This window comes from Larimichthys crocea, chromosome I, assembly GCF_000972845.2.
Source record: "Larimichthys crocea isolate SSNF chromosome I, L_crocea_2.0, whole genome shotgun sequence".
NCBI classification, from domain to species: domain Eukaryota; kingdom Metazoa; phylum Chordata; class Actinopteri; family Sciaenidae; genus Larimichthys; species Larimichthys crocea.
Window position 1 is genome coordinate 39,470,865 of NC_040011.1, and position 22,998 is coordinate 39,493,862.

The following is a 22,998-nucleotide window of genomic DNA, read 5'->3' on the forward strand; positions in this document are numbered from 1 at the left end:
TCAAGAGCAACACTTGAGGATGCCATGTGGAATAACTGCAAGCAGACTGAGCCTGCAGCAGGAACATAAAGTCTCTGTCTTCAAAATGTTTCCAGTGACCTAATGGTGTTACTACTCTCAGGTAAAGGCCTCTATAGGAGCCAGTGGTGCGATGCAAGCCTGCACGTCGACGTGTCGATGTGTCGCTTGTCACGCCAAAGCCCGCTGGTGGACAGGGAATGGTACAGATGGCAACAAGTGACTCTGAGTGTGCAGGGTGGACAAATGCACCTGGGTCCCAAACCTCTACGGGGTCGACTCATACTTATTGTTCCTGTCTTTCCTTAATTACAGCATAGCACTAGAGCAACCTCACCATAATAAAGCCAACACTCAGCTGTCTAAACTTCCAAAGGCCCAACATACACAAAGAGAAATACATCCACAACTAGAGGAGATTTTTCTTTGACTTAACCTGCATGTCAATGGATTTTGGAAGAATACTGGAGCACCTGGAGGACACCTAGTTAGACCCATAGATGGCATGCAAACACCCCGAACCACAGCCAGTTGCTTATCAAACTTCAACCTCCATAGAAACGATGAGGTGGTTTTGTGTCTGCGTGTGATTGGTTGGATGTGGGGATCCGAGTAAAACCCAAACCCTGAGACAAGTATGTTACGCCACTGCTCAGGCGCCCCATAAACGAACATAGGGAAACGATTGGGTGTTGTGTGTGTGTGTGTGTGTGTGTGTGTGTGTGTGTGTGTGTGTGTGTGTAAAAGACAGACATAGAAAGAGACAGACAAACAGGCAATCTGATTGTGGCCGGCTGAATTTCATAGATCTGTGACTTTGAAATCTGTTTATCATAACATTTCATTCATTTTCATAAAATCCTTTTCATGGGAAGCTCTGGCTCTGTCTGCTGGAAAAACTTTAAAACCCAGGCTATATTTAGACCATCAATGAAATTAGCCTAGAGCAGGAATTGGAATCCTGCTCTAACCTAACCAAAATGACGATCACTTATAGCTCTAAATATAGATAATTATTATCTTCAGACTGCAGTATCTCTCGTTTTAATTGAGGTTTTTAGTCAGTGGAATGAATTTTGAAGAAGTCACCACAGCTGAAAAATTGGAGGTATTTTGGCCAGGAGATGGTGCAGCGTAGAAAACCTCAACATTTCAATATTCCCATTAAATTCTTCTGGTGGATGTGGGCTTTTTCTGTCATGAATTTATGATAATCTAGTCCTATTTTTATCTTCTATCTTCATGATATTACTCTAATACAAAGATGAACTTTGATGAGATATTAGTATTCTCTGATCTAAATGTAACATAGACTTTGTTCTCCTCAATAAAAAAAAGTTGTTCCAGTCTGTGTGCCACAAATTGGCTTAAGCTTGACAAGCACAGAACGGAAATTGCAATGCAGCAGTATTTTAAGTCCACTGGATTTCCAGCAGGCTCACACAGGAGGGTGTAGCGTACCGTGGCACGCGTCTGGAGATGGGTTTGGTGCGTTTCCAGTTGTGCCTATACCACAAACTGGAATCTCCTGCTCAATTCACGTCTGTTAAAAGCTGCCCACGCTGTGAACACACCCTCGAATTGGCCCAATCAGTGTGCTGCACTGGACCACAGGCTTGTAATGGAGTGCGTCACTGCTGCCTACTGGTGCTGCATTTAAGTCATATGGCAAAAACTGCTGGAGGTCTTTAAACCCTTTAAGTCCAACAGCCTGGAGGTATTCATGTATTACAGTTATAGAGACTTTAACATTCCTTATTATTAAGATTAGTTATTACTATTTTTCTTGCATGTACATACAGTAAAATAACCACATTTCATGACGAGATCTCACTTTAGTTTTTTCCTGTCCATACACATAAGGGTTCATAGATGCTGATGACATGTAAGCCAATGGTGTCACACTGAACTATAAGGTGGCAGTAATTCGTCAACAAACACACTGAAGAAGCGTCTCGCTTTCTTGGATGTAAACATTAGGATTCATATTTTTTGCAAACGTTGCGTATGATTCACGATAAAAAAGGAGACTGGCTAGTGTTAATGATTGACACAGATTCAATGTTTCAGTGTCTATCCAGACCGAGTCTGTATCTAAATTTCATAGACATAGCCAACAAGTCTTAATAGTATATTTATTTAGTAGGATTGGAATTGTTTGGACTTTGTGCACAGTATTCATCTCAGTTGGAAAGACTCTTCCCAACATTAAGAATGGTAAAGAGGCTTATAGAAGTTATCAAGACCAACTTTGAAAGCAGAGGTTGGAAGTTGGTAATGTACATTTTTAAAGCACAGGAGTAAAAATATACCTAACAAACATTGTATTGCCCATTGGAAGGGTGATAGAGTGTGAGGCTTTTGACTCGATGACCTCTGACTTATTAAAATGTATTTTATATGCAAAGAACTACAAAAAATTAGGGACTAAGACACTGAGGTGAGGTGGACTGAGGTGAAGAACACGTGAAGCTAGGGAAACATGTCTCAGATTCCCGGACCATCAGCACCAGATCCCCTCAGGGGTGCAGCCTTTCTCCTCTGCTCTTCTCCCTGTATACTAACAGCTGCAAATCCAGTCATCAGTCTGTCAAACTCTGAAGTTTGCAGATGACACCACTCTCATTGGAGTCTGCCTACAGGTGGTAGGTGGTGCAGTCAGAACAACTTGAAACTCAACATTTTAAAGACAGTGGCAATGGTTGTGGACTTCAGAAATAACCTAGCTCCCAGGACCTCAACTGGGAGCTGATCAATGAGTCCATCCTCACCTCCACCACCATTTGGTACACTACTGACACTGCCAAGGACAAGGGCAGATTGCAGCGACTCTTCCAGTCTGCTGACAACGTGACTGACAGTCTTCAAACTCTTCAGGACTTGTACTCCTCCAGGACCCTGATGTGCGCAGGAATGTAGTGGACACAAACTTTTTGAGTCCACTCTGACAGGAGGGTGCCATCAGGACCAAAACCTAAGACCTTAGACGTTACACCTTTTGACAAGATCTTTTTGATTACTACGTTTTGATAAATATCTCGCACACTTAAATATTCTGCATACTGCGACCTTTTGCACATTACCGTTGCACATTTTCTGCACAACACTGTACAGCTCTTTTCATTTACAAAACATATTGTTCATATATTCATATCTTCTTTAATTCATTTTAATCTTATATATTTTTACCTCATGTTTGTTATGCACTAAGTCACCAGGGCAAATTCCTTATTCCATATATGAAAACCTTTTTGGCAACAAACCTCTTTCTTATTCTGTACAACATCATGCAGTCAGTAAAGCGTAACCTCCTAACATTATTATACAAATTCCTTTGAGCAATGAACCCTGCTTGTTCATCACTGATAACATGTGGTAGGATTTTCTCCAGCCTCGAGGATAGTACTTTACATAATAGTTTGAAAACTAGCTTTAACAAAGGGATAGGCTGGAAGGATGAACATCCGTCCTCTGGTTTATCCTTTTTAAAAGTCAGATCAGTGTTTGGTTCTGTAAGTTCTGTAGTGGTTGGAAGTGAATCTGTCTCTCATGAAGTGATTAAACATTCAGTAGAGGCATCACAATCAATGCAGTTCTATCAGGGCCCGGTGCTGCAAAATGCATTTTAAGAAATGCATTCACACCCTCAATTTAATGGCTATTCTGGAGGTTTCAGTCATATCACAGAAGTAGATTAAAAGATGGAGTTGTACATTTAACTACATTAACGTTTAACTATATGTTTGAATTTAATGTTTTGTCTGGTGTCACTGGGCGATATTGCACATGCATACGAAGACCTTCAGCATCTAAACACCTTTCACAACTTGAAATCTCTGAACACACTACAGACCTGTCACTGCCTCTAATGATAACCGTGCATCAAAAGTGTGAGGACCGTCGCGGCCTGGTTACTACAGTTGGTCACATGATAGCTTGAGTTTTTTTAATTGGTCTGTTTTCAGAAGTATTCAGAATCTATTTCATGTTTATGTTGCATACAGGCATTGTCTCCTTTTTGTGACACTGTCCAGAAAATAGACAAGTATGCTTTGACAGCAGTAACATTCATTCACTTTGACTGCTGTACTGTAAACATACAGAAAGCAGACATGTGTTCTGAGTTGGGACCCCTGGGGCCCTGGCAAGTGATCAACCAATGAAACCATAACAGAGAGGCCAGGCTGAGGGTGTGTGTGAGTGTGTATGTATTTGTGTGTGAATGGTGGGTCGCTTCACTGGGAGGGAGGCTTCTGTAACAGCAATTAATGTTAGGAGTTTACAGACTCCTTATAGTACTTTACTGGAAGCATGTGGGCGTAATTCGGCTACAAGTTCAGGCTTGGTAGTATAAAGCTGCCGGACAATAACTCCTGAGTGACCCCACAGAGACTTCATACAAATCCTCTTCATTCTCACTCACACACACAGTTATGCTCACACTGAAGGTAAAAGAGGCCCCTATCTGATATTTTTTACCTTGTATATGTAAGTGGAAAGCTTTCGGCATTAATTCATTCCTTTACATAAATGTATACATACAGTATATACAGGAATATGTGGAAATCTGTCATGTTTCTGCATGTGTGTTTGATAAAAGGCAACGTGCAGCAGTAGTGGAGGTGTCTGGCTGCGTAATTTTTTTGGAATGTAATTTGGATTTTTGTCTCAATGCCAAAACGAAAACAAAACAAATCCAAAAAATGAGCGAAAAAGTGACAAGAAAACAATAGAGGGTACACATCTTAATCCACTTAAAAAAGAAAAGATCAATATTGTTCTCATGCCCATCTGTTAAATGTGGAGCTGCAGCTGGCAGATGGTTAGCTTAACTTAACTGAGCACATAGACGAAAAACAGAGGGAAATAGCTATCCTGGCTCTGTCTAAAGGTATTAAAATCCAACAAGCAGCACCTCTAAAGCTCACTAATTAACACACATATGTCATTTGTTTAATCTGTGCGAAAAGCAAAGAGTAAAAACGACAGGTTGTGGTTTCACCAGTGTTGCGTTACGCTAATTGTACAGACAAGTGAAACGAATAAGCATATTTCTCCTCAAAATGTTTAATTATTCCTTTTGAAACTAAATTATATGAAATTTAGTACAAGTCAGAGCTAGACTGTCATTTAAGTAACAATCTGTGTGATGCAAACTTCTGCTCAGGATGTGTTTACTCTTCCTAATATTGTTATTTGCATTAGATGGTTATTTCAGACTGATGCAGGATATGGCCTCAAAAACACAACGTATAAAATATTAACAGTCTAAAACAATCCGAGCAGTCGAAGGTCTTGCAGTGTAAACATTATTTCTAAAACCACTCAAGGTGAAAGAGCATGAGAAGGGAGCAGTGTTGGGCTGTGAGAAGCATGAGCCATGCAATATCAAATACCAAAGTCTTCGAGGAACCTGAAGATGATATCTTAGTTTCTAAATTGGGCTCATTTTATGACTGTGTGGATGTCTGCGCGCGCGTTTGTGTGTGTATGTGTGTCAGGTGAAAAACTCATCCAACAAAACAGAGTTTTATGTGTCTCATCTCATTAAGGTGCATGCAAACCTTTAGACATCTTTCACTGCAAGCATGGGTACTGCAGCAAAGAAATCAAAACAAAAACAAAAAAAATTAAATTTTTGTAAGATTGAGCTGCAAGATCTTTCTTTCTCTCTCCCCCACCCATTAATGCGCTCTTTGGTGCGTTAACTCACCTGACTCGTGAAAAGAGAGATTTTACTGGCCCAGCTCAGCAGGCCAGCTCTGGGCTCTGATTCCAACCGGTGTGAAAGCGCCACATCTCAGACCCTCACTTAACTTCCCTCAAACAATGTGCTATTATAGAGTTTGCTCTGTATGGGTTATATTGCTACAGCGCTGGCAGATTACAAAGTGCTCCGTCTCATTACTGTCCATATAAGCCCACAGGCCCTCGCCAGCACAAAGGAGTGATTGAATGATAAGGGGAAAAGAGATGGTCCATAGCTGCCCATGAGAGCCCTCACCTTGGCTGCTCTCGATGAGGACATAGGTGATGTCATCATGGCAAGAGACACAGGGGTCGACCCCTCTGATAGGTGGGCACGCTGGGACAAAAGAGAGCAGCTGGGACACAAAGGCCCCATTTAATGAGAGTGAGACATGAGGCCAGAGCAGACTCCGTGGGTGGCACATAGTGTCATAGCTGCTGAAAAGGCCAGTGAGCAATTAATCATCTGATTCAAGAACTGGGCAAAGGGCTTATTATGTAAGGTCAATTTAGACAACAGCACCAAGGCAAAAGAAGCCTTTCTGGGTTACACTTCTATTTGATCACAATGACCCTGCTAAAATTTCCTAGATCCCATAATACTGAATCCAGGAATTGCTATATTTATCATGGTCAGGCTCAACAATTGTGCACACTTACCCCTCATTAGAGATGAAGGGTCCTTTGTGGCAGCCTGACAATCATTAAAACTTCTCCCCTGGTTTGGCTTGTTTACTCTGTGGTAATTACCAGGTGATTGTGTACCCTGTGACCTACATTCAGAGTCAGGTCAGCCAAGACATGGGGGATAATTGACAGTGTTCAGAGAAGTGCACGTAGAGAAAGAGTGTTAGAGTGGATAGTCATTTGTTCCTGCCTCATTAGACTGTGTTAGAAGACAAGCTGGCTCACAGTATTCTTGCAGTGGAACAATACCTCTTTCCACTGTAAGACCAAAACGTGCTCTGGTGTCCAAACGTGTTTGAAAGTACATATGGCAGCCTTGTTTATCCATTTAAGCATTCATTTATTCACTTGCTGGTAATATGGAAAATAAATGAATAAACTGTCTGTGTAATGTATATGTCTTTGAGGTGAGCTCATTTTGACCGAATATAGCTTCTGAAGCATTTTTGGACAGCATGCATGGCTCTTCAGCTCCACCCATTTCACCTGTCCAAGTGAGTACACCACTTCTCCTGGCAGCGCTCCTACCATGACAGAAACAAATGACTGACTGCCTCTCTTAACCACACACACACACAGACACACACAGACACACACACATAAAACCTCTGCCACATCTTGAATCCGTTGCCATATTTACAGTGGTCCCGTCGTCAGAGGTTTGCTCTCCACCGTTCATTGGATGTGGCCTCACTTTAATGAGTTTATAAATATGGTTTTGCAAATCTGCAAATCTGCTTATGCTTTTTCGACGTGTTTATTATGCGATTATCTCCACAGAGCAACGCTGCCAATAAAAGCTAGTGCTAGGCCAATCTGTAGAAAACTAATATGCTGTATGCCCCCAGCATCACTAATGCTGGCAAGCTAAATTGAATTTGGCAGCGAGCGCAAAAATCTGTCGCTTATACGTAATATGAGTTTGAGTCTGTACCCCGTGAATCCTGGTCCTGTTTGTTTAAGGGGCGTCCACACAAGAAGGAAGATCACACGGGTGAAGTTGGGAGCAGACATAACTCTTTAGTTCCTCAGAAAAACAAAACAAAAAAAACTTCATGAAGCCTAGAACACAAAGCTTACAGGACTGAACGTAATATAACTGTTGACCAATTGCAGGTGAGGCAAAGTTTGGGTGATCGCAGCTTGTCTTTGGTTGCATCATGCACTTTTGCCGGTGCACACACACCACGTTTAAATTTTGTTTGAAGTTCTGAAGGGGAGCTGTAGTAGAGTACTATCAAATGTCAAATGGCTGCTAAGAGGCTAAGCAGGCTCTTTACTGTGACTGGTTTAAAGCAAAGATTCCACAGTCACGTTTATAGATTTTATTTTATAAAAAGAAAGTGTCATAACGTAACAAGTTATAACGAAAGTACAAACAGAAAATATCCAAGCCATACTCACCCACAAGCAATTGAACAGGTAACCACACACTGTTAAAAAGAAACTGACAGCTGTAGTTGCCAGCACAAGGATATTAGTAGTGTTGATTTTAAGTTTTAGGTTGGTGTTTTATTCCATATTTTTAAATGTCTGTAGATTTTCTGGTGAAAAACTGACAAACCATGACCATGATAAAATATGTCATTACATATTACAGTGTTTTACAGTCCTTTATTCTGTATAAATTCCCTAAAATGGTTTTAAAATATGACAGTGTTTTACTTCATACAGGAAAATAGTCATACATACCGGCATATTTAAGGTCCTTTACTGTCATGGTTTGACCGTTTTCCACTGTAAAATCTTTTTCCACTGTAAAAAGTCTTTTTACAGCGCACCCTGTGCCCATTACCGGAAATGATAGTAATCCAGAGGACCTGTGAAATCTAAACAACTCCAACAAAAGTTTTATCAGCTTCGGACTAATGCTCTGCTAGCCCACATGCAATTAACACGTGTCATTGTGTGTGTTCTTTTCAAAAGAAATATTAATATACTGAAAAGAGCTCCATTAAGGTAGGGGTCATGTAATGGTTTTGAAAAACGAAACCCACTGTCATTCAGTTTGCAACCATTAGCCATAACTCCGACCATAACCCTAACTCCAAGATTCACACACGCTTAATTTGATGGAGTATTTCAAATAGATTTAAACTCGTGTTAACCGCTGACATAATTTAACCAAAGCCCCATTGTAATTGTGAACCAGCTGCTAAAAATGGCTACAAAAAACGCTAACTCACGGCTGGGTTTTAGCGCCATAACCGCGAAATAACAAGATGTTATTTCCATTTCAGCAACTCATGAAGTCAGATTCATGTAGTTGTTAGAAGTCATCAGAAGAGAAGAAATCAGATTCTGAAGGAGAAAGATCCAGACTTTTAGTTGTGTCTGAGATTATCCAGTGCTCCTCAGACACATCTTGGACTCTGTACGACTACGGTAAGCAATAATAAAGCAGCTCATTAGAAAAGTGTTATTTGACATGGCCTGATTGAAGAGAATTGTTTCTATACTGGCGCCCGTGTTTACAGAAAACAGCATTGGACTGTTATGGTGATAATATAAAAGTCTTATATAAGACTACCTGTCTGTAGAAAATAAAGGATTTTATTGTACTGTTGAGGAGTACCATAGGCATTTAGCTTTTTCCCCCCATTTGGGAAAAAGAAAATCAACAAAGAAAGACCTATTTTCTGATAGTGGTATAAATAATGCGCATGATATATTTAGAATAGTTGAGGTTAATTAGCCAGCTCATGAATTAGTGGTTGAGTCCAGATCAAACCAACATGTCACAGATGCTTGTGAACCTCAGTGCCATGAGGTTACAATTGTAGGATGTTTTGGGATATTTGTTGTTTACGATGTGTGTTCTACAGTTAGGGGTAATTGATTGCTGTGATGGTGTGTGTTGGAACATGTTGTATTTTTCCGTAAGGCCAGCGGCTGAGAGGGGGCTGGGCTGCTGGAGCAGATAAAAAAGCCTTCTAGGACCGTCCAACCTTCCCAGGAATTCCCAGAATTCCAGTTCCTAATTATGACATCCGTGAAACAGAGGCCCAACAACCCTCCTACCCCCACCACGCCAGCACCCATTACAAACGCACGCTCGTGTGAATGCACGCACGCACGCACGCACGCACGCACGCACGGACACGTGCACGTGCACACATTCCAGTTACCCCCTCTATACTAGCATCATCACAGACGAGAGAGACGGAAGGTGGCGGGGAAATGGAGGGAGAGGATGGAGAGCAGAAAGAGGAAGGCAAGAAGGCGAAGCAGGACGACAGCGGTATCGTAAGGCCAGAAAGTGGATTCAAGTTCAGTCTTTGCTATTTGCCTTTCTGTCTACACAGGCGTCTCAAAGGTATGGTGAGCATACCTCAGCTTGGCCCAGTTCCTGGAGGTCTTTGGCATCAAATAACAGGTCTTCTTAAGGGTAAGAAAATACATCGTCTCCACATGAGGGCTTAATACTTTGTACACAAAACTTTCACAAGTTTAAAATTAGAACAATCATCCAACATTAAAATGATTTTTTTAAAGATGCATAACTGTATGCATCCACCCTGGTATTAGGTAGATGTAAATGTTGATGTTTTTGTACTAGAATGAACAAACTATACTTTATTTAGTTCATCTATTAATAATAAAGTTTTCCTTCTGCAATAACTAATATATTTTCCCACTTGGGGGCAGCAGAAACAAGCTCTGAATACAACACTGAAATATTATCACCTTTTAACTTGACATGGTGGACTTGTTAGCAAATAGTTGCCTATTTACGCATCCTGTAGATATGAAGAAACATTACCACTGATTTGGGGTCATGTTTCTGGCAACTATAACAAGTTTAAGTCCAGTATTCACTCCAGTCTTCACTAGTTTTAGCTCTGATTTTGGTCTCTATCGACTCTTGATGGAAACAGCTGGCTCGTTAGCTGCTAAATGCTCCACAATGTTCACCAGCTGTGATTTGCCTTATCTGTCAAGCAGCTAGTCTATCAGGTTTATAGAGGTTGTTTGCCAAAAACAGCCGCCTTCTGCGCATGAGCAGTGCGAGCAGTGAGAGTGAATCAAAGAGAAAATCGAAACTATGAGCTGAAAGAGGCTAAAATGCTCCCCAGAGCTGCAGGGAGCAGATGATTCCCTGTGGGTTCATCACTACGAGCAACCCCCTAGTAGTCATGTGATCCATTCTTACTATAAAAATATTGATAAAAGCCACTTTATATTGGAAAAATATGCAGATTCTTGAAAAACTACAAACTGTCAAGCCTCTGGCTCCCACATTTCCCGTTCACAGGGCTGGTTAACTGGGTTGTCAGCCTGGCTTTATGTGCAGCCTCTTCATTTCATGTGCCAGAAATGCTTTGGGACACAAATTCTCTCGTGTGAGTCGTGGGAGGTATGAACTGAGCACTGGTGTTTCTGTTTGCTCTGTACATTTTGTTCCTTGGGGAAATCTCACTGATTAAGTGCTACTATTTTGACAATATGTCAACTCACAGGGAGTGAAGATGAATTTATGTGCTTGGCAGTTCTGTAAACAGCATCGCTGACCAACATGTTCCCAACCTCATCCCAATGCCGTCTGAAAAAAAGGGTCAGAAGACTGCCTATTTTAGTGCTGCTGTCAGACTGTAAAACCGTAATGAATCGTTTTAATTAAAACCCATGAAGTGCTCTCTCTTTTTTTTTTCTTTTTTAATTTCTGTTCTAAATAAATCTTTGGTGTAACATCAGTGACTGTGCATGAATTCTCTGTGACACAAATATACCAATTCCTAAAATGCATATGTATGTTGCTTTATTTTTAGGATCAAGCCCCTGGCCAGACCACTCTGTGAGTCGCCGTGGGGATAAAAGGGCCCTTTATTAGAGATGGCACACAGGGGTCCTTCATAAGGCCCACATGGGCACTTTATAACATCTGACATAAGCATTTGTGAGTGTGGTTACCAGTGCTTGCGGTTCCATCACTGACGCTGCGTGGCTGATGGAGTCCAGTCTTATGAGGTTGGAAGGCTCGCTCTTACTCACTTTCTCTCTCCTTCCAAATGCCCTCCAACCAAGAGAAAGAAAAAGGGGAGAAAGAAACAGACGGGGTAAACATAGAACCAGAAGAAGGAGAAGGGAGAATCATAATCTGGTGATGCTGGACCAAAAAAACACAGAAGCAGTTGGATAAACACCATGAACTTCATATAAAAGCTCTGAGGGGGTTACTAATCATTGTTAGCGAGTGCTATATTAGTCTACAACAGAGGTGTTGGCTGACTTTACCAATGTGTTATAGAAAAGCTATTCCAAAGCAACTCATAGAGTCTTTAATGAGACAGGATGGCACCTTTGTCACTGCTTCACCCCCAGAAGAAGCGTTGATTCATAACCACTTCTGATGTGACACCTCTATGGCGAAGGTTTGATTTAGTTAATCTAGTTGGTTAAGTGTGTAAGATTTAGGAGTGTTGCTTTGCAGGAATAGGAATACAATATTCATTAGTATGTTTCCATTAGTGTATAATATAACCTGAGTATGAGAATCACTGTGTTGTTTTAAAATTTGCCGTTTATTTCTACAGTGAGAGCAGGTCCTCTTCCATGGAGTACACCATGTTGAACCACCATTTTTCTACAGTAGCCCAAAACAGACAAACCAAACACTGATCTAGATATGACCTTTCGCTTTTTTTTTATGTGATATTTGCAGCCAGAGTTTTTCCTACATGCTTGTAAGGACAGGTTGAGACATGGCAGAGTATTAATTTGGTTGCAATCTGCCACTTGCACACTGCTATGTGCCACTAAATTCTACACACAGGACTTTTAAAGGAGCAGTGTGTAGGATTTAGTTGCATCTAGTGGTGAAGTTGCTGGTTGCATAGCCCTTGCCTCTCCCTCTCCTTCCTAGCATGAAGAAGAAACTATCTAGAGTCAGTGTTTGGTTTGACCGTTCTGGTCTACTGTAGAAACATGCCTGTGCAAAAGGTGGACAGCATGGAAGAGGACCAGCAGGGTCGGTAGATGTGTAAGGCTCATTATAACCCAAAAAAACACAATTCTTATTTGATTATACACCACTGAAAACATTCTGCAAAATATCTTCAATGTCTGCCATATTCTGTGAATAGAGCACCCTAAATCATACACACTGGACCTTTACTTAGGGTTGGATCGGTTAAAACAGCCTACAGCCATACTTTGAATGAAATACTAACATCAGCATGATACCATGCTCACAATAACATTACCATGCTGATGCTGAGTGGGTACAGTATGATGTTTACCATGTACACCATCTTATTTCTGTTTATTAGCATACTAACATTTGCAAATTACAGCTAGATTAGTAAGGTAATAATGAGTCAAGTAGCCTGTGAATAAGGACTGTCTGTAGCAAATTGTGTGGCAGTTGATCCAATACAAAGCCAGTGGGATGCATCCTCTGGAGACAATGAGTGTATGTACAAGAGATGTATTTGTCAAGATATTTCATTCTGGACAAACTCGGTGGACTGACTGACCAATGGAGTGACATTTCCATCTCTGGAGCCCTGCCACTGGTGTGGCTAAAAGCTTCTTGGTCAAGGTTAGAAGAATATTGTGGTTTGGGATAAAAACAAAACTATGTGGTACAGTTTAGTGGAAAATCATGGTGAAACGGGGACGCAAACAGCAGTTGCTGGTGTCACCCAACCATCCATTCAGACCTCTTCCCAAAGAGATTTTTTGCGGCGTTTTAACAACATCACGCTGCTTCCACCTTTGCTTCTGACAGACAACAGTCATAATTCGCATAGCCACACAAGGTCCCTCTCAGAAAATCATAAACAGAGGTCAGTTAAGGCATTTGAACAAACAACCAGTGCTGTAGTTTTTCCTGAGAGGGCCAGTCTCCAAATTTAGCCAATGTCTTCCAGGTCAGGAATGTTAGATAACCTGCTACCAGTTTTCAGGCCATGCCCGAGTGTTTGTGTTTGTATCTGTATGTGTGAACATTCCTTGCATGGCCAAGCATCAGAGCTGAGTGCACAGAGGGGGGTCAGTGGCGTGCCTGTAGACCAACTCAGTGAACCCTGGAAGGCCGGTTCATCCTTCATCATTACCTTGTGCTGAAAGATCACAGTAAGAGAGAGAGAGAGGGAGCGGGATGCCTTCGGTCACTATCTGTTATCTGTTCCTTAAACCCTCACTTATCCATCTGAGCACATGTTATTTAGCCGTGTAGTAAATCTGTTCTCTGTGTGTTTGGCTGGATTTCAAAGTTATTTCTTATTTCTGAATTCTAGATGTTTTAAATGTCTTTTCGAGAGGATCCTCCAAATAAATCACATATAAATGTATTTAAGACTCCTTATTTTTAAACAAATGATATAAAAAACATTCATGTATCAGTTTGACAAATCTCCTGCGACCCTGTTTGCATAATAAGCAACCACAAATAGCATCTCGACCCCAAGGTTGAGAACTGTGGTATAAACATTTGAAGCTCTGCTGCTCTTGTGCAACAAGTTGAAATAAACTGGACCTATAAGTACTTGTTGCAATGTTGATGTCTTCCTCCAGCATGAACCTCTTGTTTGGCTCTGAACTCTCCATCACTGGAGACCACATGGCAGACCGAGACATTTTTAAGGTCCTGGGAGCCTCAACGCAGCGAGGTGCTGCTTAGTTTTCATGACATAGCGATGGTGGGCGCCACTCATCTTCATGGTTGCGGATTCCAACCCCCAATCTGATGATTACGCTGTCTTGGCCATCCCAGCGTGCGTAGTCATACCTGTGGGTTGGATGGGAGCTGCAGACAGCTAGTGAATTGAAGTTGAGCGTTTATGGTGTGAGAAGCAGCCCCGGGGTCTAAACGTGGTCTTAGTGGAGTCTGTCACGGTAGGTTTGGTGAGAGAGGCAGACAATGGCTCCTCCGGTGCCTCTGTGGTTATAAGGATCTGTGGTCAGAGTTGATCTAGGCTGCGGTTTCACATGATTCGAGTTAGCTCACAGTAAACCTTTACATCTGTGGGCTAATGCTTCTGCTAAATACTGAAGCCAGCCAGCCTCTGTGTGTTGTGGGTGAGATTTAGCGGCCAACCCAAGGCCAGGCTTCTTTGTGAGACCTGGATGAAGTTGCTGTGTGGGCTCTTCTGCCGTTGGTTTGGGTTGGAGGGAGTTGGCCTGAGGAGCTGAGGATGTAGCAGACATGCACAGTGGTGGGAAGTATGTGGTAATTATTGTGTTCAGGACTGCCATCTGTCAACTCTCCCCTTCTAGATATTTACTGGACCTGCATTCCTCCTGCTGGGTTGGTAGATGGGATGCACTTTGTATTGTGCGTTTGTGTGTGTTTAAATGCATGCATGCAATACACAAAGTGGTGCATAGGATGTGTGCACCAGATTCTATGCCGTGGGCCATCTTCCATCATAATCCCTTATTGTCCAACTCTTCTTCTTCCCCTCTCTCTTTCCCTGTCTCACTCGTCGTGGTTTATATCTCGTCTACAGATTCAGTTTGTCTTATTGAGTTATTTACATTTTTCAGAGACGCAGTTATTCATTGAATATACAAATATAACTCAGTCTGTTTATGTGTTGTGTGTATGTTAGATTCCAAACATTCTCCTTGTAATGATGCGCAAAGCATTAGGTGCATTAGCTGTGTGTGTGTGTTTGCAGACAGAGGTTGGGGGGTGAATGCTTCACATCAGAAAAACAAAATCCTTTTTGCATTTTTTTGGTTTGTATAGTTAGCCGCTGTCTATCCAAGAAAAACAAATAAGAAAATCTGTTAGGTTGACGTTTTCTCCACTGTTGGTTTTGAGTGTACCTGTCATGGTGTGAGCCGGGTTCACCTCCACAATTTGAGCAGAGCTCTTGGCTTCGCTAATGGAAATCTGTTCAGAGCTATACGTGGGTATTTTAGTTTTTCTGTTTGCGCTCTGTAGCTTGTAGAAATCCATTAAAGGTTTGTGTTTGAACTGATTCGGCTCTGCATGGAGCGATGAATAAATGAATACAGATGACTTCTGCTTTACTTTCTATCTGTCTCCTTCCTGCTCTATCTGATGAAGAGACAGTGGTAATGGTCTCAGGAGGAGAGTAGCTTTAGCGACATAGCCTGTGGAGCCTGAGCTGACTTGGGGGGGATTATTATAATCCGGTTATATAACAAACATATTCTTCTACTGAGAAGGCAGAGGAAGCCTGCACAAGAGAGACATATGGGACAGAGACAGGATGACAAGGCAACTTTCACCAAACCTCTCCCTATCAAGAGATACACGTGCATGCATTAGACCGTTTCTTGTCTCCCCACACAGATCTACCTACCACCCCCTCGCAGGCTGAGACATGCGCTGATGTCAGAGGAACAACTTATGTCTGAGAGCTGCTCTTGGCATCGGGCCACACAGGTCGGTCAGTAAACACGGCACAGGTCCCCTGTAGAGCGTTTGATGTTTGAAGTATATACAGCAGGCAAGGCCCAAAGCAGTGGTCTTGGCTGTCATGGTGGGACCCTCTGTGTTGTTACAGGAAGGGTCCCAAGCCACGGCATTAGCTCTTATTCCCCACAGCCACTCATGACAAACCAGCAGACTTCAGATGTGGCTTTTCCACACACACAAGAGCAGAGTGGGTCAGACTAATATTTTATAGACCTGTAAAAACAGCACCACAAACAGAGGCTTCACTGAGTAACACATGGGGGTCTTGTCCTATGAACTAACATCTCAAAGAGGCAATGATTTTTTGTACATGTGTGCACGTGTGTGTGCAGCCATTAAAATTCTGTCATCATGATTCTGAGTATTTAACCCCCATCTGTAAAATGAGTGGCGTGACTCTATGTATGTGAAATTTATAAGACCTGGCAGAAGGTGTTGCACATCCATAGCATTCGGCGTGGATGTAGTCTCCTTAGCGCTGTGTCTGCAGTGACTTTACTGGCATCTCAGCTTTTCCTTGAAGGTCTGTGTTTCTCATGGCAATAAACTTTATTGGTTGGCTGTGTCTCCCACTGGCCTGACTTTCAAAATCACACTTTCCTCAATCAAATTCTAGTGAAATATAGTTCTCTGAATTATTATATAGTGGAAGTGTTCCCAGAATATGTTGTTCCTAGAAAACTGGGTGCTAAATCTCAGGAATGTATCTAAAACCAAAATGTGGGTGAAATGGTTTCTACGAAAGCCAAACTTGGAAACAGATTGACTTTTTGGATTATCAATAGAGAGCATTATACGGGGACGAGATAGAGAGGTACACAGGAGAAGGTGGAGCAGGGGGTGTCTCATAATAATCATGTTGCTCATGATTCGGAGTACTGGGATGATTGATCCCCTGAGCATTTGGCAACTTTAATGAACTAGGTGGTGGGCACTGAGGGCGGCATTGTTTTCGCAGTCGCACACATGCACGCACACACGCTGCCGCGCAAACGCCAAGCATGAGTGCCACCACACATGAATGGAGATAAATGCAATGAGTGCCTGAGGTTTCCAACGTGGCTGTGTTATATGAGTAAATGATTAATCCGCATAGTTGGACCCTGTCTCCTGTCCGCAGCAGCATACTCCAAGGCCACACAGCTGGTACCAATTTGCGTGCCCCCGCCACATCGTGATCCAGCTGCATGTGTAGGAATCATGGCTTATCGCGGCAGTAATTCACTCTTTCCTCTCATGCCGAGGCTATTCTTGGCTTTTCTGCCTCTTTATTTTTAGTCACGGCTCCTTCTCTGGGTCATTGAAGTGGTCTTGATGTGGTGTGTCAGCGCAAAGCAATGGACCCTGGGTTTTAAACTGTCATGAATCACCTTTTTGATGCATGCTTCACTGCAGTCACAACATCTCAGACTGAAACAACAAAAAAACACTTTGTGTTGCTTTGTTGTTGCTGAAAAGCAGCAGATGTTACCACTCACCTGGATGTAGTCAAACAAAGAATGCATCGTCTCTGTTTTTCAGCTCTGTCGTGCGACTGTTGTCGGGTGTACATTTACGTGTAAGAGTGTGTGCGTGTTTGACTGTGGCCTTTAGTGCATCAGGTTTAAATGGTATCTTGCACAAAAGAATCTGGGCCCCATTAAAGCTTTGGCAAGTGACAACACAAATAAAAATAGACTGGACAGTCCCTGATAAATCTTTATTTGAGCGTGTATTCTTCTGAAAACATCAAAGTGGTCACTCACGGGACATGTGCTGTATTTCCAGGCTGCAACAGACCCCAAGGTGACCTCACAGGAGGACGGATGGCCACCAGGCTCCTCATTTGATGACCTCATTCACTGTATGAACTCGTCTCCTCATCCTCTGTGTCTTGGCTTGTCCCTGGGTTTCTGGGTGGACTGAGAGCCACAGGGAACATGGAGTGCATCCCAGATTAACATAATGGAGTTAATTGATCAACTAAAGTTCAGTTGGGGGACAGTCCTTGAATGCACTCACTCCTTTTTGTGTAACTCACTGAGGTCCACGATTACCTCACTCCATTCATTGCTTCATACCTGAATCTGAGCTCTCGGGTCACATCAGATAATAATGACAGCTCCCTTTGTCTCCTTCTGTTGCCTTTTCTTTGTTCAGCTCTCTTATTACTGTTGAGGTCAAAGGAAACCAGTGGTAGTTTGGTAACAGCACCAGTTCTTGAGGAGAATGTGGATTACAATTTTCTAAAGGTATTAAAGGAAGAGAGTAAGATGAGGAGATGATCTCATCTGTACGCTAAATACAAAGCTGCAGCCAAGAGATGCTTAGCTTAGCTTAGCATGAAGAGGGACTATTCTTCCAGTCTGGTGCAGAAACTTCCTGGAGTCTTGTTGTCACCATTAGTTTGCCAGGCATCCAGCGGGGACTTCAGGAAGTGTCTGGCTGAGAAAAACTCCAGCACATAAACCCCCATAAGATTGCATCTCATCATAACTCAAGTTATTGAGCAAATTAGTGAGCTTTAGACGTGCCGGATGTTGTTAACTGAACAAAACCAGGGTAGCAGTTTCCAATCTTTAACAATCTCTTGACAAGAAAGCTAATATTTCCTAACATGTCAAACTATTTTGCTTTAAGAACAAATCTAACAATCTTAAAATAAAGCTAAATACTTAAAATAATGTAACCAATTACTCATTCATACTTGATTATATCGCCTACGTGCACATTTATTTTGTCCAGTCCTACACGTGTCTCAGCTCAGCAATGATTTGTATGTGTGTCAAACCTGTTGCTAGCCTATGAGTCATTCGCTTACAGCTCTTTCTGATCCTGTCAGTATGTTAATGTTAATTGTCAGATCAGCGAGAGGCTTACACCTTCATGAAGTACCCGACAATGAAAGGTTGTACTCGTAGCCCATTCTGACAGAAAACATCTGGAACTTGTGGTACACTTAAGCATCCGGGTCTCTGGGTTTAAAAATATGATCATCCTATTTGTCTATTGCTGAGAACTGTTAAGCCGACTTCCTCCAGATTTGTTTTCTTTTTGGACTAACCACAAATAACAAAACAAAAAAAAAGTCTTCAACAAACACCGTTTGGACTGGCAGCTTGTGGGGGGCCTGTGCTCGAGATAGCCGTTGATGCTGATTTGAGGTAAGCCCCAAACAACCCACAAGCAGCCTTCACTTTCCCTCCTTCAGTCTTCAGTATTTTCTTTCACACACAAACACATTTCATGTTACATGACCATAAACGATACAAAGCACATTTCAAGATATTGACAGTGGACAGCTTGCTCATTGTTAGCCCCAGTGACAGAAAACCGACTGATTCCTTAATGTAGGCAAAGCTACTAAAGGCCAGCTGGTAGCCAAGGAGAAACATTATGTAAATAAGACAATGTGAGGGTATCATCTCTCCTCTTTTGGAGAAAAGTGTACTTGACCAGTCAGCCAAAATTAATACCAACCCTTCCAAATAACTGGCCACAGCTTTGGCGCTGATGCAGCTCTGAAGAGATAAAAGGTCGAGCACAAGTTGGGGATAGAAAGTTAAGAGTATAATAGCAAAGCAAAGCACAGCAAACTGCTTACTGGCTTATGTAGATCAGCGTTCCCTCAGTAAAGGCTTCATATCAGCTTCAAATTAGCTGAGAGAGAAAGACAAAGAGTGGGAGAGCAGAGAGAGTGAGGTTTATTCAAAGTAGCTCCTATTGTGGCCACTGGCTATTCAGGGATTTGCCAAGATGCTGTTTTTTTATGCCCAGAGTCACTGTTAATTAATTCTAGCGAGGAAAATATTGGAGGAATATTGAATTTGGAGTTGGTGCATATGACATGGTGGCAGAGAACTTACCATGTATCCTCATTAACACAATGATTAATGAGGATACATGAATGTGGAAGGCTACAAACAGTCAAGTGAGCAGCAGTAGAGCAATCGAGCCAAAACTCAATAACAATACATATTTTTGGCTCGTTGCATATTTGTGGTGTAATAAGACTTATGGGCTTGTTAACAGCAGAACTTAGTAACTAATCATTAATAAAGCTTCTCGCGTTATAAAGAGCAACCATCTCTGTAATTATAGATTGTGTAAATCAACACATAAACAACAATTATCCTGATAAATGTAGATAAATTGTGAATTCATGGATTTGGGTCAGACACTCTGCAGCCTTTTTTAAGATGGAAAGTTATTTAACTAGCGGAGGGTTTTTCTGAGTAATCAATGTAGACATTGTATACGTGACGTCACCCACAGGTTTGTGAAGATGGTTTTTAAGCTCAGAATATGTGGCGCTGGCTGCCACCATCTAAAATTGGCCAAAGATGTCAATCATCAGTGGAGCTGAGGCGGGCTGAATGAAGCCTGGTTTTTGTACCAGACTGCAAACATGTTTATTTCTGCTGTGAAGTTGGACGTTTTAACATTGGGGTTTATGGAAATTGACTCGTTCTGTAGCCAGCCTCAAGTGGACGTTTGAGGAACTGCAGTTTTTGGCTCTTCCACACTGGCTTTATTTCACAGCCACAGAGGTCGCCACAACATCAGGCACAGTAATTTGTCATACCTCCAAATAAACAATTAAACAATTGAACTATTATTATCTATATTACCTGTTGTATAGGGAGTGGTGAATGTGTGAACCATGGAGTGATTTCAGATACAGCCAGAGAAATAGTTTTTATTCCTTAAAGATTTCGATGTCCTGGTTGGTCAATTTTATACTTTAGAGCACTGGACCTCAAACTGTGGTACGAGTACCACTGGTGGTACACGACCTTCCTGTAGTTGTAGTACTTGGAGGAATCTCTGAAATGTTTCTTTTTAAATGAAATAACTAAAAACATATAAACCATTTACGGAAAATTGAAGATGAAATTAAACTAGGGGGATCACTGGAATTTGATTTAAGAAAGGTTTGCTATGTGCTATGTAGGTGTAATTCATGTAGTGCACGGATACATCCAGGATTAGTTAAAATCTGGTGTGAGATAGTAAGCAAAGGGTGAAATAAAGGGTTGAAAACAGAACAGAAACAGAAAATTAGGACTAGAATTATTCTTAGTAATAAACCTGCCTCCTGCGTGAACAGTCTGTAGTTGAACAGGGTCGGCCTATACTGCTGGATTTCAATACCTGGAGACGCAAATATTTTCTGAGGTGGTACATGGTGTAAAAAGTTTGAGAAACGCCACTTTAGAGGCTGTTTGTCCTTGCTTTCAGTAATGTATTTATGCTAAGCTAAGCTAAATGGCTCCAGCTCCATATTCAGCATTCATATAAGTGAGTGTCAGTCAGTCATCTAATTCTTTAACTCTTTCCAAAATCAATTAACCGTTACTAAAGCTATAGCTGTAACTTTGTATAAAGCAGGCCTAGTAATTACAAAAGGGAAGAATATAAAGGTTTTCTCTGTGTGTGGTGTGTGTGTGCGTTTGTACCAGTCTGGATCTTAAACTGTGCCACCTCATCAGTCAGCAAATCATCTATAAACAATCTCAAACAGACAGAAGCCAAATTAAAATTTGGGTCTTAAATCATTACAACTGTGTGTGACAAGCTTGGACCTCTACGGGCATTGTGTGTGTGACTGTATGTGTGTGTGTGTGTGTGTGTTTGAAGGTTTGTGTGCTGCCAACACTTCAGTTCTTCCTGCGTCTGGCCAAACACAACACTGGCATGGAAGCAAAATGGCCATAGCGAGCACCTGGCATCTATGAGGAGAACGCCAAGCTGAGGCAGCAAGAATCGAGTCTATGCACAAAAAGGTCACATCCTCACCTCTGCCCTACAGTCCACACTGCCACACCACAGGCTAGACTGACAAATTAACACACCGACCATACATGCTAATATCAACCAATGTAGTCTAATCTTTCAAAAAAGAAAAAAGGAGCATCTGCCAAATGTACGTTAGGAGACGCAGCAGTCTCGGTCCCACTGAGCTCTGGCACCCATATCCAATCATATCGCAGACGTTTAGCATTATTCAAACTGATATGTTGAAATCCTTACTGTACGTTATGATGACATTTATACATTTCTTCTGGTTGCACCATAACGATTTAACTGTTTTCTGGGAAAAAGAAGGCACTGGTAGATTATTATTGGTCAAATCCAGTTTTTCCACCATTCATCACAGGGGCAGGGGTAATTGTGGAGGGTACAGCCTATGGAACATTCCATCGAAAGGAGGAATGATGGGGGTGGTTAGATTCAGTATCTCTCCTGTGCTGGACAGCCTTCGAACTGTCCTCCATTAAGGCATGTGTTCTGATGAGTGATTCAGTGTGTCTATATTGGGCAGGAACTCGAAACAGTGACATGAAAACGCAGTTGGCAGCAGCTTCATAAATCCCACATCAGGCCCAGGGAAACCATAATCACCACTTTCGTTTTTCAGCCTTGTTTATTTCAGAGGCTGGGGTTACAATTAAGACCATTTGCCTTGCAATTACTGTGTTAAAAATAATAAAACAATTTCGGCCTACCTAAAATACCTGCATTTTGTGTAATGATTCAGGGCGTGCAAATTGAAATTGCAATGTTTGGACATTGTCAGAGAGCTGTGTGAAGCTGCCAGGGTGATAGAACTATGTTTATCTGGATGTTTGTCTGCTTCTGGATTGCTAGCACTTTGTCAGAATGCAGCCAAACCCTGGTCACAATTTCTGCCTGACCTTCACAGGATAATTTTAGCTGTGTGGATGTATAATGTCATGATTTACTGCAAGGATTAGTTTTTCAACAGCCACAACGTAACTGAGGAACGTCTCCCGAGAGCCAGTAAGTAAATTCCCTTGTCAGTAACCCACCCCCGCTACAAACAGCCCCCTCTCTTCCGCCCACATGCTCCCCACCGCACCACTTACCCTAATTTTCCCAATAAAGTCACACAGCCCAGCCAATCTCTACCCTCAGGCCAGCGTTTAGCTGCTAGGGATGTACACAACACTGAGAGGGGCAGCTTGGTCACAAACTTGCACATCTCTCTGCTGAACTGTCCTAACTCCTTATACCTGGGGCCCACAGGAACAGGAAGTGCAGGTCATGTGATGATGGACACATGTCACTCAGATATGGCTCTTTGCATATTCACAGAGCTGTATTAGTACAATATTTTTCTTGCCATTCAAGTGTGCAGGAAGCCAGCA